Source organism: Ammospiza caudacuta, chromosome 8, assembly GCF_027887145.1.
Source record: "Ammospiza caudacuta isolate bAmmCau1 chromosome 8, bAmmCau1.pri, whole genome shotgun sequence".
Lineage (NCBI taxonomy): Eukaryota > Metazoa > Chordata > Aves > Passeriformes > Passerellidae > Ammospiza > Ammospiza caudacuta.
Window position 1 is genome coordinate 29974229 of NC_080600.1, and position 14621 is coordinate 29988849.

A 14621-nucleotide genomic window follows, 5' to 3' on the forward strand; every position below is an offset into this window, starting at 1 on the left:
CCCGCAGCCCCCGGGCGCGCGCCGCCCCCTCGCCGTGACGCCGCCGCGCGGTGACGCCTCGCGCTCCCTGCCCGTCACGGGGCCCGGCGCGCGCGGGGCGGAGCTCGCGGGCGGCAGCAGCGGCAGCCGCGGCGCCTCACGCCCGACGGGACCCCCGGCCCGGCCCGGCCCGGCCCCGCCGCGGCCGCAGCGCCCCGAGGCACCTGCCCCGCTCCTCTCCGCCGCCGAGTCGCGTCGCTCCTTCCGCGCCGGCCTCGGCGCCGCCTGTCACCGTCCCCGCCGTGCTCCGGCGCGGGCAGGCCCCGGGCCCCTTCCCCCCCGCCCCCGGGGGGGTGGGCTCCGCTCCGGAATCCTGGCCGCTCCCTCCGCGCCGCCCGCCCAGCCGGGGCTGCTCCCGCCGCCGCCGGGAAGCGCGGGGGGTCCCCGGCGGCCGCCCGGCCTCCGCCGTGACATAGGTCGGTGCGCGGGGAGGGGGCGGGCGGGGGGCGGCCCCAGTGCGGGGAACCCCGGGGCGGGTTTGCCCGGGCGCCTGGCGGGGCCGCGGGGCGGGCCCGGCGTCCCGGAGGTGCCCGGGCCGGGGGCAGCGCGGAGCCGGCCCGGCGCAGGTGGAGCTGCGCGGCGGTGTGGTTGTTTGCGGTGCCGGGAGACGCACGCTAGTGTCGCTGGCTTACATTACCGCTGCAGTGTCTTAAGTGTTTTATGTGCCTGCCGAGTATTTCTGTGTCACCCTGAACCTTGCTGTGATTGCTCGCTGATGCCGCTGTGGTTTCTCGTCTTTGAATTGCTCTGCAGTGGTAGTGCTGTGAATTGGGTATGTAGGTCAAATTCTGCGAGATGTTTTTGTCAGGGGAAAAAGTGAATGTTGGATTATTTATTCCCGTGTTGCTTTTGAAGTGCATTGCAGCACCCACGAGGTTGGGAGGGTTTTTTGCCCTTTTTTTTTTTCACCCTTGGTTGTTCTTGCTTCATAAATCTCCTTTTAGTTTTTGGCTGTGGCATTACTGAAGATCAAAGCGCGAAAACAGCTGAGAGCTTCTAAGCTGCATTGTATCATGCAGTGTCCTCTAAGAGGGTGGTAAAAGATAATAGAAGCCTGCCTTGAAATAAGGGGGATTTCTAGTCCGCGCAGCAAATGTCTCTCAACTACAGCGTTTCTTTTCTTTAAACAATGCAGCACGTTGCAGAGCGTTGGAGGCCTAAGGAATTGTATTGCTGTGTATATGGCAGAGACGTAGCAGAGTGAATGGCTACAGGCTTGTCATGCACAGCATCTTGGGTTCTCTCCTGGCACAGCACTCACTAACGAAATAGCCTAGAAAGTATTCTTTCCTGTGGAATTCCCTCTGGATATTTTTAAGGGAAGAGACATTGATGAGCTTTTTTTGCTATTTTTCCTGCTTTCACCTATACCTTTCCTTACAGTGACTCTGTAAATAAGTGATTTCCTCAGCAATCTATTTTAAAATCAGAACTTGTTATAATTCCTGTTTCCTTTACACTGTGTGTTCTATCGTGACTGCCACCAATACGTATTGAACCCAGATTTGATTGAGGTAGCAAAGCTGTATATAATTAATTTTTTCCCCCAAGGTTTTAGTGTATATTGATAAAGCAGAACAGGAAGATAACATTTATCAGATTGGCTCATTCCTTGAGAAGAAAAATCTGTGTAGAGTTTGCCTTGATGAGCTCTGTGTTGGTGTTTGAACAGGTGGTTTACCTGGCAGTAATAGACGAGTAAGGTGAAGAAAACAGAAGTTTTTGCATTGCTTGCCTTGGCTTGCTGAGATTTCTGAACTGTCAGAGGAATCTTTTTTTCCCAAGATAGCTTGGTAATCTTAGGAGTTTTGTAGTAAATGTTATTAGGCAGAGAGCTGTGACAGAATTTAGTCGTTGGGTAAAATGAGCATTATGTTTTTGTTCAATATCAGTAGGCAAGCTTTTTTGTGTTGTTTGTGCTTTATGTTGATAAAACTAATTTATGGTAAAAATGAGTAAACATTCAAATTTTTTTTCAGTGGTTCTTTGCTATGTATGTTGGGAAAGCCAGTCAGTGCACAGGCTTGTGGAATTTAAAGCCCAGTGATTCTAAATGCAGGAGAGATTGTTTTATTATAGTTTGCTCTGGAGAAATCAAGCACAAGTTGGTCAAGCTGTAACTTTAATCCACAGTTACAGTTTTTACTTCACATTTTTTCCTGATCATTTCCTAGAAGTTGTTCATATTAGGTACAAATCAGAATGACTGGTTTTAAAAACCTTGTCATTAATAATAAGTATTTGTAGGGAACTATGAAGAAAAAAGCTTTGAAATCTCAGCAATCTAAAGTTGTATATTTTTTTCTTTCATATTAAAGGTAGGCTGACTTTTTACCTCAGCAAACTAAGTGAGAAGTAATGAGTATTCTGGTTTGTGAGAAGTTGTTAGTGGCTCTCTAACTGGGCATCCTCTGAACTTAAAAGTAATGTTTTCTTATAAAATGCAGCCTGAGAATGATAATAGATTGATTTCCTTCATTTGTCCCCCCTCTTCCACAGCACACAGCCAGTGGTGTTCTGATCTGTGGAGAGGTACCCGTTTAGTTTGGAGTAATGAACATACTTTCTACTAATATCTTCTTAGATGTTTTGTTCTGCTAACAATATCCTTTGTTTAGACTTTTGGGACAAAAAGAAATGAGTGATGAAAATTTGACTGATTGATGTATTTAAGTAGATCTTCAATACATTTGCAGAAAATGTCGTGTGTTTTCATGTACATGCAGGCTAATGTAAATATGTATATTGCTTAGTGACTCTAGGTTTATCTAATTAGGCAAACTGTTACATTTGCTGTCCTGAAAGTTCAATATCTAAATGCAAGCTTTTAAAATTCTCAAGTAGAACTGACAGAGTATTAAACTGACAAAAGAAAAAAATCCATAAATTCTGTTAAACACACTGATTTTTCTGTGAGAAGAAAGAAAAATCTCTTTAGGCAGAAATGCTTCTTTTGCTATTTTAATATTTTGTGTTTTGTAGTGCTAAGGTCAAAATAGATCATGCATGCTATAATTGCACACAGCTTGTAGAATAACATTGGAAACATGGGAATGTGTTCAGAATTCAGCATGTTATGTGTGATTCACTCCTCACTTCTGGATCTTGGCATGACATCTTGATTTAATAGTATGACAAATGAAGTTTATGGCTCTATGTGAACCCATTTTCTTAGACTAACCATGCTTATTTGCAGGGTTTTCTGGGATGTTTTAGTATATGCATCTGAAATGTAATCTTTTAAACACAACAGGAAGATTGGTGACAATTAGAAAATGAAAGATGGAGTTCTGTATGTGATATTGCAGGGATTCTCCTGGGAAATGGGAACCCCTGCTCTGGAGATACTTGACCCACAAATACACGTGGCACAGTTTATTTCCCATCTCGATGAGGTTATTTGAAGTTGGACTTACTTGAGCAGGACCAAAGCTGAAGTATCTACATGTTCCTTTAAAAACTGGCATTTGGGAATTGGGGGAGTCCTGTAGAGATGTGTCTTTGTCCCATCTGTGAAGTCTTATGTGTACTTCTCTGTCTCCAATTATTGCATATTTCTTAAGATATACCAGCATACTTTAACTCAGTTTTTCATGTGAGAGGAAAATAGTTTTCTTTAGGCTAAAGTATTTTTTCTTTGCTGAAGTATTTTTTCTTTGCTGTAATTTTGTTTTCAGCCATTTTTTTCTTTGAATCCTTCACAATATCTTTCTCACTTGCTTCTCTTCCTGTATTTCCAGTCATCATTTGTGGATTATCTGCAGCAGTAAAAGATGCTGCTTTTTGTTTTCCTGAGATGATTTGTGCCAAGCACATGAGCAATCTGACAACAGCAATGCAATAAAATTCATGTGCTTCTGATGTTTGTATTGGAAAGACTGTACTTGTGAAGCTCAAGTATGATAACACTGATGAACATTTCTGATTTGGCTGATGGATGTGTAAGAAAGGAAGGGATTTCATGAGGTCAGCCCCCACCAGAGGCAGAAGGAAATATGCTGAAATCATGTGTGACAGACATTTGTCTGATCTTCTCTTGAAGAACTCAGAAGAGGGGAATACCACACCTCTTCGCTGGTCTATTTATAGCTGGTACATATGACTATTACTGTTGTTAGGAGGCTTTTCTTAACACTTAACTCTGTCTTGGTGCTAGTTAAGCCATTTAATTCTCATCCAACTCTTACCGCTCGTGCAGGATAATGGTTTCTGTGCTCTTTTCACCAAGTCTTCATACCTGAAGACTCTTCTTCTATCTCCTTTTATTTTAGACTTCTCTTTTCTAAACTGCCCAAACAGGATGTTTGTTCTTCAGTCTCACTGTGCACTGATTTGTCTGTATCTTTTTCAAAGTTCTACAGACAGTTTTTGAGCAACAGAGTAATTAAGTTACTCTGCAAGTAGCAGAAGTAACCTGGTGGCCTTATTAAAATGTCATTCTAGGGTGTGTGCATGCAGGTATGGCTGGGTTTTGTTTTTGTTTTGTTGTTGGGGCTTTTTTCTTTTCTTGCCAACAGCATCAGGTTCCTGGCTCCTGCATTTGCTAACACAGGAGCTCATACTAGTGTTTGTTGTATCAGCTATCTCTTTCTTCAGTATAACTCCAATATATGAATTGGAGTTGTCTTTTCAAGGAATATAACTGTATTGAATTCAGTCTTTATTTTGGGTTAGTTTTCTTCTGTTTAGCATTTTTAGACTTAGCAGAGTATGCACTTGCTGCTCTTCCATCTCTCTTTCCCAGCACGTGCAATCCCTGTGGCTTTTGAGCATAAGCTGCTCTACAACAGGAAATTTGGATTGAGGACAAGTTCTCCTAGGGTTAGATGCATTTTCCACAAAACAGACCTCACTGGTCTGTTTTGTACATGTGCTGTCTTTTGGAGTAAATGATATTGCTGAGGTAATGTCTGTTAGTGCAACTGTACCTGAACAAGCCTTTTGCCATCTTGAGCTGTCATATGGTCCAGTGATGTAGCAGAAGAAATTTTAATCCTATAGGCATGTTTTATTGGAAGAATTGCAGAGTCAGCTATGGGACAGATGTGTTCAGCATGTTCCCTGGTTTTACTCCATTTTATCAGACTTATGTAAATGCTGTTATCCATAATTTTTGAGGCTAGATCACAGATGGGACAAATTTTGCAATTCTTTCAACAGTGTGTTCTTCACAAAAATTTAAATGGACACCAATAATGATGACTAGAGAAGTCCCTTTTTAGTTTCTTGCAGGAAGAAGTATTCAAGCAGTCAATGTTGATTGCATCTCACCTGTCCTTAAAATTATTTTAAAATAATTTAGATAAGAGGTCTGTAAATGTTAACAGTTTAAATGCCATGTCACTGGAAGTACACGTAGTCTCATCTTTGAACAAACATTTGAAAACTGGAAAAATCTGGATCAAGCTGTTTGAATTTATAATAGTTTTTAAAAAGATAACAGAGAGCTAAAACACTGACACAAGCAGAAGTTAAACTTCTAAAGAAAAACTAAAATAAATACAACATTCTATTGAAGAGCATGAGATTTGTCACCCTGAATATCTTATTAATGCAGCAGCTGAAAACTGGTAAAGTTCAACCTGTATTTAATTGTTGTTTTGTCACACTGACTTGTGTGTTTTTAGCAGTGCCACAATTTTTGTAACTCCAGCGTAAGACTTTGTTTTAAAAGTAAAATTCAATTTGAATAGCAAATCTCCATGGGAATTGTGGAGTTTTTTTCCATAATGGCTTGATGATAACTGTCTTGGTGTAAAGTTGGGTTTAGAAAAGCATTTTTTTTGTCCTGCTGGTAGCTGTAAGCACAGTAACTACAGGCAGGGATGACGTGGATAATGTAATGACTTCTTAATGACTGCCTTAATGAATGCCTTGCTGCAGCAAGTTCCTTCATGGAATATCTATTATGCTTCTGTGTTTGTGATACTGGCACTGTCATGAATACTGAGTGAGATTTTTAAAAATAAATTTATATGTTATTGGTGAACTGTCTGGCGAGTTTTAGGTAAAATCTTAATCTGTCATAGAATCAAACAAAAGAAAATTCAGTATTCATCCCTCAATGAAGAGCATAAATGAATGCTTATGGAAGAGTGAGAACATTGTAAGCATTCTTAGCTTGAATATTCTTTCAATCCCTAATTATTTTTAGTAAAGTTTGATTCTAAATCTGGAGTAGTTTTTGTGTAGCTAGTAATGTTTGGATTTTTTTCTCAGACTTTTTTTGCATGCAGCTAAATAAATGTCTGGCATCCAAATATCCTTTTGTAAGAAATTCTATAGGAATGTTAGTGGTTCTAGTAAAAACTACTCTTTTTAAAAACTTTTAAAACATTTTACTGAATTCCTTTGGTGCCACCTTTCTTTGGGAGAAGAGTGGACATTCTCTGTGTGTTATAACAATACATTTCTCTGTTCATTGTACAATTTTGTAGCCCTTTATCACTTTCTCTCCACACCCAAATGTTATTGAAACCAGAATCCTAATTTGCCTATTTCTTTCCCCCTGTAGAACAAAAGCATTCTATGCTTTTGATTGTACCTTCTCCTACTTTGCTACGTCCTCTTCTGGAGTTGAAGGTCTCAGGAATGCGAATGGTGCTCAAAATGTAAAGTCAGTGATGTGTTTCACACTTTTTGTTCACAATTCTTAACAGTGGCTTTATTCCTGAGTGCTGGCAGTATTCAGTGCAGAGCCCATTGGTTTCTCATGTACAGAGTTGGAACCATTGCTCTCCTTCTTCCTCCCTTCCACTCAACTTGGACCAGCACCAGTGCTGGTAATTACTGCTTATTGCTCAGTCCTCGCTCTGATAAAGACCACCACCTCTACTGTTGTCAGTCCTCTCCTTGCTCTCCCAAATAATAGGAGTTTCAGAAAGCTCCTGTTTCTTGGGTATTCTAGAATATATTGAACAACACACACAGTTGTGGAGGCCCACTGGTATCCTCCTTCCTTGTGAAAACAACTGTCTGTCCTTTGTCTTCTATATTTTAACCATTTATTCATGCAAGGGTAGATCTTCGTTCTCATGCTATGACTGCAAGAGGGCCTTTGGCAAGACTTCTCCAGCACCATAAATCCAAGTAGACCATGATACTGAGTGAGATCAGTTCTTCATACATGTACACAGAGTGCTCAAAGATTTAAAAGTGAAGATCTCTTTTTGGAGAGCCATATCTGCTCCTCCCTGCTCTATCACAATTATGCATATGTCCGTTATTTGTAGTTTGTTATATGTCACACTTAATATTGTGTAACTTCAATCCCTGCATTATGCATGTCATCCTTTTTAAAAGATCCAGATCTGTGCAGTGGAGGGTTGACTCCATCCTGAGTTCTTGCTCTAGTCTTTGTGCTGGCATTGATTCTGTAGAAATGTGAAACCAGTTAGATAGGCCGATTATTAATTAAAATGTAAAATCTTTTCAGCTGGATCATCTGTTGGCTCCAGATCTCCTGCTGTAATTAAGGCTCAGCTGGACAGCAGCAGTTAGTGTAGACAAGCAGCACTACTCTCTTGACACAAATGCAACCTTAGCAGTGGAACAGTTTTCTTAAAGCAGATAGATAGAAGTGGGCACAGGCATAGTAATCCTTTCTTTAGAACTGTAGTTAGTTTTCCTTATTAGCTCTATTTATGAAGGTTTTTACATTTTTATCACTTGAGGGAAAAGTACAATAATGAAGCATCGTAGTCCTCATCATTTGGTACCCACTGCTAAGGGCTGTGCTGGTGCAGGTGCGAGAAGGAAACCTTATGATAATATGTTGTCTTTGTGCTTTGCATTTCATTCTGGAGTGTTTTGGCAAACCTAGGTTTCTATTTTTACATTTTGGTTTAAGTGTTATTATGAGGGTTTGGGTTGAGTTATGTTTTTTGTTTTTTTTTTTTTGATTCACAGGGAGCTAAAGATCAAAGTGTAAAGTGATGAGGAGTTTGTGCACTTGACCACTTAGCACTCTTAGTGTTTTAGCCTCTGTGATTCATCCAGTTTAAAACACAGTGCCTACTGCATGTGGGTAAAAACTTATAAATTTGTCCATTTAGACCTGTGCAGTGACACCTGCTTGCTACAAAAATGCTGCAGAGTCATGTAAAAGAATGCTTGGATTTTGCATACGATGTGTTAGCTGTGCATGTGCACATGGTTTTTACAGTTTCCATTAGTGTATAATCATTGCACACTTACCTGTCTTCTTGGTGGTGTCACTGAGCTCTCTGTACAGTTACAAGTGTGAGGGGTCTGAGTCTGTCTGTACCTGGGGCACCCTGGTTCAATTCATTGCTATTTGTTGTTGCATGTTTTATTCTTGAATTGGGGATGGATTCAGGGGTGGTTTTTTTATGCTGTGTTGAAAATCTGTATGGCTCATCAATGTCTTATCTACTTAAATATTCCATGCTAGCATATTATGAGGGGTTTTTTGCATTTTATAGTTGTTGTGAGGATAGAAAAAAATGAAGGAACAGTCTGATTGAATGTACAAAGCTAATTTGAATTACGATGAGAAGAGCACGTGGGGTACTTAATGAGGAAGAATTGAGTATGAGCCAGGAAATGCATTTTAGGCAGAAGCTCCAGGTGCTGGTGCGTCATTGGAGTGGGAAAACATTTCAGCAAGGCAGCACAAGATGAGAAAAATCATAGTTGTATTACTGTACTCTGGATTTCCTCAATGTTTCACTGCCTTGAGTAGTGAGCAGGAAGAACTGTGCTTTGAGGAACAACTGTGCTTTGAGGAATGAGTAAGTGTATAACAAAGACTGTTCACTGAGGGCAATTTCTCCTTTATGTCTTGAAAAATTTGAAGATGGAGAGTAATTGAGACTGAGCTGTCTTCATGCTGGAGACACAGAAATGTCCTTGGAGACTTAAATTCTGTTCTTCCTGGCGTCACAGCAAAATGCCAGGTGGATCATATTGATCAAAAAGGCTCATATGTATCCTTGTGTTAATTTTTTTTGGTACTTGATTTGAAATGGTGATGTGATTTGCAGCCATGATTTAAACTCTCAACTGCTGCAAATTTGAAATAGTTGAGTTTTGCTCTGAATGGAGGATTCTGTCCTCCATTCTGTCCTCCAAATATGACTGTTAGACTGAAGAAAAACAAAGCTTTGCAGTTTCAGTACTTGAAGGTAGGTATTAAAACTAGGTGTAGAAATGGAGAGTGGGGTTATTTGTCTGGCTTATTTCCCAAAATGTTTGTATTTCAACCCATCACAGTCACAAAAGTGGAAGGTTAAGTGAAAAGGATAGAACTAGTTACTGGAGTTTAAGGAGGTGCTTTTTTCTGTATGTCCTCAAAAGCCATATCTGACTGAAGATTTGTGTGCAATCGCTCTTGTACGTTAAATTGTTTGCAATATTCAGTAACTGCTGGAAGACTGCATTTTTTTCTAATGTACTTTATTTTTGCTCATAGAATATTGCTGATACAAGTGGTGTGTGATAGGTTTACTCTTTTAGTGAGTGATTACTCTTAAAATCCATTTATTTGTTGCTGGTTGTAGCATGGTCTTCCATTCTTAGACTAGTGATGGTTGCAGGAATCATCAGTGCTGGTAGGATTATGTTTGTACTGTGTACATTTAGTTCTTTGGCTGAACTGGTGATCTTGAATGCTGTCACAAGGATGAGAGCTAACCTGTATTCTTTTAGGGTGTGTGCTGTTAATACTCTGGACAAAACCCCCTCCAAACAGTTGTCTTCCTGTAGGACCTTGGATAGAGCAAAAGCAGTTACATTTGTAGTGAGGGATGGTTTTCGTTGTAACACCTGTACCCCTTCTTTACAGGGATTTTGACTTGTTAGTCTAAAGTTTGAAGAAAAACAAATATTGGTGCCCTTCATGACAGCTTCAGCATAAGGGCTCCAAATGGCAGTGATAAGTGCCTGAACCAGGAGCACCACTTGAGATTTTTGGAAGGAGACGCAGAAGCACCTAAATCTACGTAATATTCACTCACTGTAGTGCATGTTTCATGGCATTCTAGAGTCTAAAAATTTCATACACCTATTTTTTTGAGACACCTTCTATGCAGCTACTCAGTTAATGTAAGACAGTAAATTAGGATAAATTTACTAGCATCACAGAAGTGTTTTATTGTGTGTGTGTTTGTCGACACTCCAATGTTATCTTAATATATTGAGTTAGCCTTAATACAGTAATACAGCTATGATTTTATGATGTGAATAGCCCAGCTAATGGTAAGGAATGTTTGTGTTGTGGTGCTGGGGCTCTCCGCCATGGTGATTGTGATAAATTTCCAAGATGTCAGAGTGCTCTGGTGGCAGTGATGCAGTTATGTGTAGCCCAGTGAACTGTGCCTGTTGCTTTTTGACACATCTTTGTGAGAAAGTCTGGTCCTGGATAAGAGAAGAGAATGAGCTGTCAATTTGCAGCCAGTACGTTCTGTTGCAAAATTGGTAGCACTAACATATTTATATTTTGCAAGGTGTCGCTGTGGTGCCTGTCTGCAAGTTTCAGCTGCTGTGACCCTTCCTCAATTTAACATTTTTAAGTTTAAAAATCATGAACAGATCTTAAGAAAGCATCATCACTTTCAAGGAAGATTTGCTTGATGTATCAGCAAAGTAATTGTTCAGTTAGGTTGAGGAATGAGCTGTCAAGTGCTTTGGCTGCTGCCCAGGCAATGACAGATACAGGAAATAGAGAAGTTCTGTAAAACTCGAATTAGGTGAGGAAAGAGATCTTGTTGAGGAAAGTAGATGTTTTCCTGTTTGAGGCCAATTACAGTCTTATCTTTTTCGTGTACTTGAAATGGAATAGGCCTACGAAAGGTTAGCTAATAGAGGCTCTTGATACTACTTGGAAAGAAGAGGTTCATTCAAAGCAGGAAACTTGCATTTGAGTGTCTTGAAACTCTCTAAATATGCTTATCTCTCCCTGTCAACTGTAAAGGAAGTGTAGAGAGATTAGCTTTCGTAGACTCTGGTTATTCTTTGTGAATATTGCTGTAAGTGTTAAGATATTTATCTCAAAAGCCTAATTTCGGTATAAACTCATCTTGAACTGCTGCTTTCCATTTTTTATGAGAACAGTCTTTAAAAACTCTGTCCTTACGTTCTCAAACCTTCCAGCACATTGTAAGTTTTTCAAGTCAACATCATAGTTCATCAAGCTGATAAATGTTACATTACTCTGTCAAATTACAGTTTATTGAACAGCAGGAACTATGAATGAAATTTTGCTGTTGTCACTGGGCACATTGGATCCTTCAGTTAATTCTGAAATCTGATTCCCTAGGTAATTTGAGTGAGAGCTGCATTTAAGGTGCCTGAACTGACAGCACTGATTTTTGAGGTTTTATTCTTCCTGGAACTGGGAGGGCACCATCCATAGATATTGATTTTTGCAAGTCTTCTGGTCTGTTTTATTGGTTTGGAGATTTTTGTTACTTTTTTTTGTTTGTGTATTAAATTGAACTCAAAAAGGAGTACAGCTAGTAACCATTCTTTTCATAAAATAGATACCAAATCGTGTCTGAATCTGTATAGATGAGGTAAGTCTGCATGCTCCTGTGGGCTCAGTGAGCATGAAACTCACTTTTCTTTTGCTTGCCAGGAAGATTTTTAAAATCTTCAGTGTAAGAAATCACAAGTCTGCTGATTGTAGAGACACCTGATAGCTCTGTGCCAGCCACAGAGATTGTGATGCTTCAGCCATCCCACACGCGCAGTGTGCACAGAGCACTGTGCCTGCAGGTTGTGTGCAGAAGCAAGATGGCTCCTGCATTCACTGCATTTTTATACACACAAGGATTTCACTATGCCACTTTAATGTGTATTGCACCTATGTTAGGTAATTACATTGTGATTTAATAATTCTTCTCAATCGTTTCTTGGTAAAACTGTCCAGTCTTGTGGCTGCAACCATTTTTCCAATTGCCTAAATGATTGTCTTTATGCATTCAAATGCAAAAACATTACTGAGTAAATGTAATAAACAACAGTATTTAGACTTGCATGGAATACAGCTTCTAATTGTGGGTGGTGCTCTCCTGGTTGCAGGGAGTATGGAAGTTCAGAAAGCAGTCCTGTGAATTTTAGTATCATAAACACAGTTCATCTCAGTTTTAAAGTGTTTAGTATTATTTTTAATGAATAATAAATGGAGAGTAACCATGGTAAATTATTATATGTATTTAAAACACTTAATGGTATTTAAATACATTTTGCTGGACTGCAACTGTTTTCAGACATGATTTAGGTAATTTCCTTAAACCTTAACTTTTCTATTTCATTGTGCCTGCCTGATCATTGTTGGTCTCCAGGGGCCTGCAGTGGGAATCATGTTCGTTGGAGTTTTCTGCTAAGTAGGAATATGGATTTCTTTTATTTTAGTCCATCAGCTGGGTTTCCTGTTAATTAATTGACGTTTTAAAGCAAATAAGTATGTGATATTTAGCCAAATATGTTGAAAAAACCTAAGTAGGGTGATTGCTGCAGGTAGTTCTGTTAACTAATCTGTAATTATTTTAAGAAGGCATATTTTGCTTGGCAGTAAACCTTGAAATCAAGGCATTTGCTATGTTTTACATAATTTATTATTATGGTTTTGTTTTCCAAATGTTACCTTAATTTAGCATTGTATCATTGGCTTTTGATTTGGATTAGTTTAATCTTTTTCTCCCTTATCTGCTTTCCCTGTGAATGTGTTTTTAATGTATTATTACAATATGTTAAAGATCCAAGTTTTTCTAAAGCTGATCTCACATCTGATGTGTTACTGTTCAGCTTTTTCTCATTACTGTTCTTCATTTTTTCTGTCATTTGTGATTTTGTGCTACTGCTGCTGCTTTCATATTCTTTGAAAAGGCTGGCTTTTTGTCCAGTGTTCATTTGTGTGTATGTCCATATACAATCCTCTTTTTTATGTTCATTTCTGTGGAGTTACCTTTTGATATCTTGTAACAATACTGACTTCTATGCTCACCACCCCATGTAGTGTTGTTATTGTTATTTATGCCAGCAGTTGCTTTGAGTTATGAAAAATGCTACAGAAATTCAGATTTAGGTATTACTCTTTGTCTTGTTCACAGATACTGTGTTTATTTTTTTTAAATAAAAACCTTCACAAGCAGTGCTGCACATTATTTTGGTGAAAGGTTAAGTCGGTGTATTTGACTAGGTGATCACTTGAGGTTTTGTCAGCCTTGCTTGCTGTGATTTATAGAACGTTGGTTGTGTGAGACCAAGCATTTGATTGTTTAAGAATAACATTTTTAGAGTAAAACCATTTTATCTGGCTCATTCTTCTTGCTATAAAATAAAATTTTATAGTCTTACTTGATATTCCGGTTGTCCATTCTACAGTCTGAAAAATCACCTGTGAATGCTCACTCTTCATTTTTACTTGGCTCTTTTTGCTTCATGTGTTATAGGCAGATGTCTCTCTGAATAGCAGTGCAAGCAGATACTGGTTTTCTATTGTCTTGGTTTAACTTGCTTGTGTCTAATACAGTGTAAGTCAGATTTAATCTTTAGCTGTGATTGAAATAATCACAGTGCATCTTTCGTATCTTGAGTTCACATTATGTCATTTGGCTTTGCTGTAAGGGTTGGAAAACATTTATCTTTGCACTCATTTATTTTGGTGGAGGGAATTGATATCCTTGAGATTGTTGCCCCACTATTGCAACAGGTTTGGACTCTGAAAGTGTAAAGCACCTTTCTATGTAGGTAGTCTTGCTGTGTAAGTCTGAATTCCTTACTAAAACAGGCTAAACTAGATTGCTTGCTTCACTGGGTTTTTTTCTTCTTGATTTAGTAACTGAGAGGCACCTTGTCTGGTTATTATAGAAGTGTGTGAGAATGGGCAATTAGCTCAGGGTGTCTGAAACAGCTGCATCATCAGCACGGCTTACTTGTCCTCAGGCTTTGTTTCATTTGCATTGACAAGGCCACCGAGGAAAGAAAATATCCAGGTGATTCTTGGAAATTGTTTTTAGCTTTCTCAGATTTTGAAAGACTTCCAGACTTTGGAAGGTGGCTGGTGGGAAGTGAATCATGAATATGAATCAGCATCTCTCCACCCTTATATACACAATGCTGTTGCTAGGATATTCTTCTTTGATGATGTGATAAGAGTGTAGCAAACACCTTTTTGAAATTCACTCTGTCATCCCTTCTTTAATTGCATTCAAATTCAGGCTGCTTGTGTCTCTCTGCAAGACCTTGACATAATTTTATTCTACCTTTGCATCTGCTCTTTGTGTTTGCAGCCTTTGCTTCTCCCGAGTCTTTCTCTGAGTTTCAATTTTTTGTTTTTGCTTCCTTTTTTTTTTGTCTTGGAATGTAATCTACTCTTGTGTGTGTGCTATGCTTGTGCTGCTTTGCAGCTTGGGATTAGGGTATGCTTTTTACCTTTTTACTGAATTTATATAGACTTGTTTGAAAAATGTTGAATTTTGTTATCTTATTTTTAGTCACTCTCCACAACCACCCTGTTGTTATAATCATTGTGAAAATGATCAGTTAAAAACAGAAGTCTTTTTCCATTTCACAAGGCAAATTCATAGAGGTCTTAATAAAATTGTGTCTGAGTCATG

At 39.4% G+C, this 14621-nt stretch overlaps 1 protein-coding gene across 1 annotated transcript in view; it reads left to right on the plus strand.

Moving 5' to 3' along the window:
• The first annotated feature begins 287 nt into the window (after positions 1–287).
• The window catches only part of MAP3K2 (mitogen-activated protein kinase kinase kinase 2), a 47347-nt gene continuing 33013 nt past the window's right edge, over positions 288–14621 (plus strand). Inside the window, exon 1 of the mRNA XM_058809176.1 lies at positions 288–455. The gene's annotated coding sequence lies outside the window, so the exon portion shown is untranslated. The remainder of the gene's footprint in view (positions 456–14621) is intronic.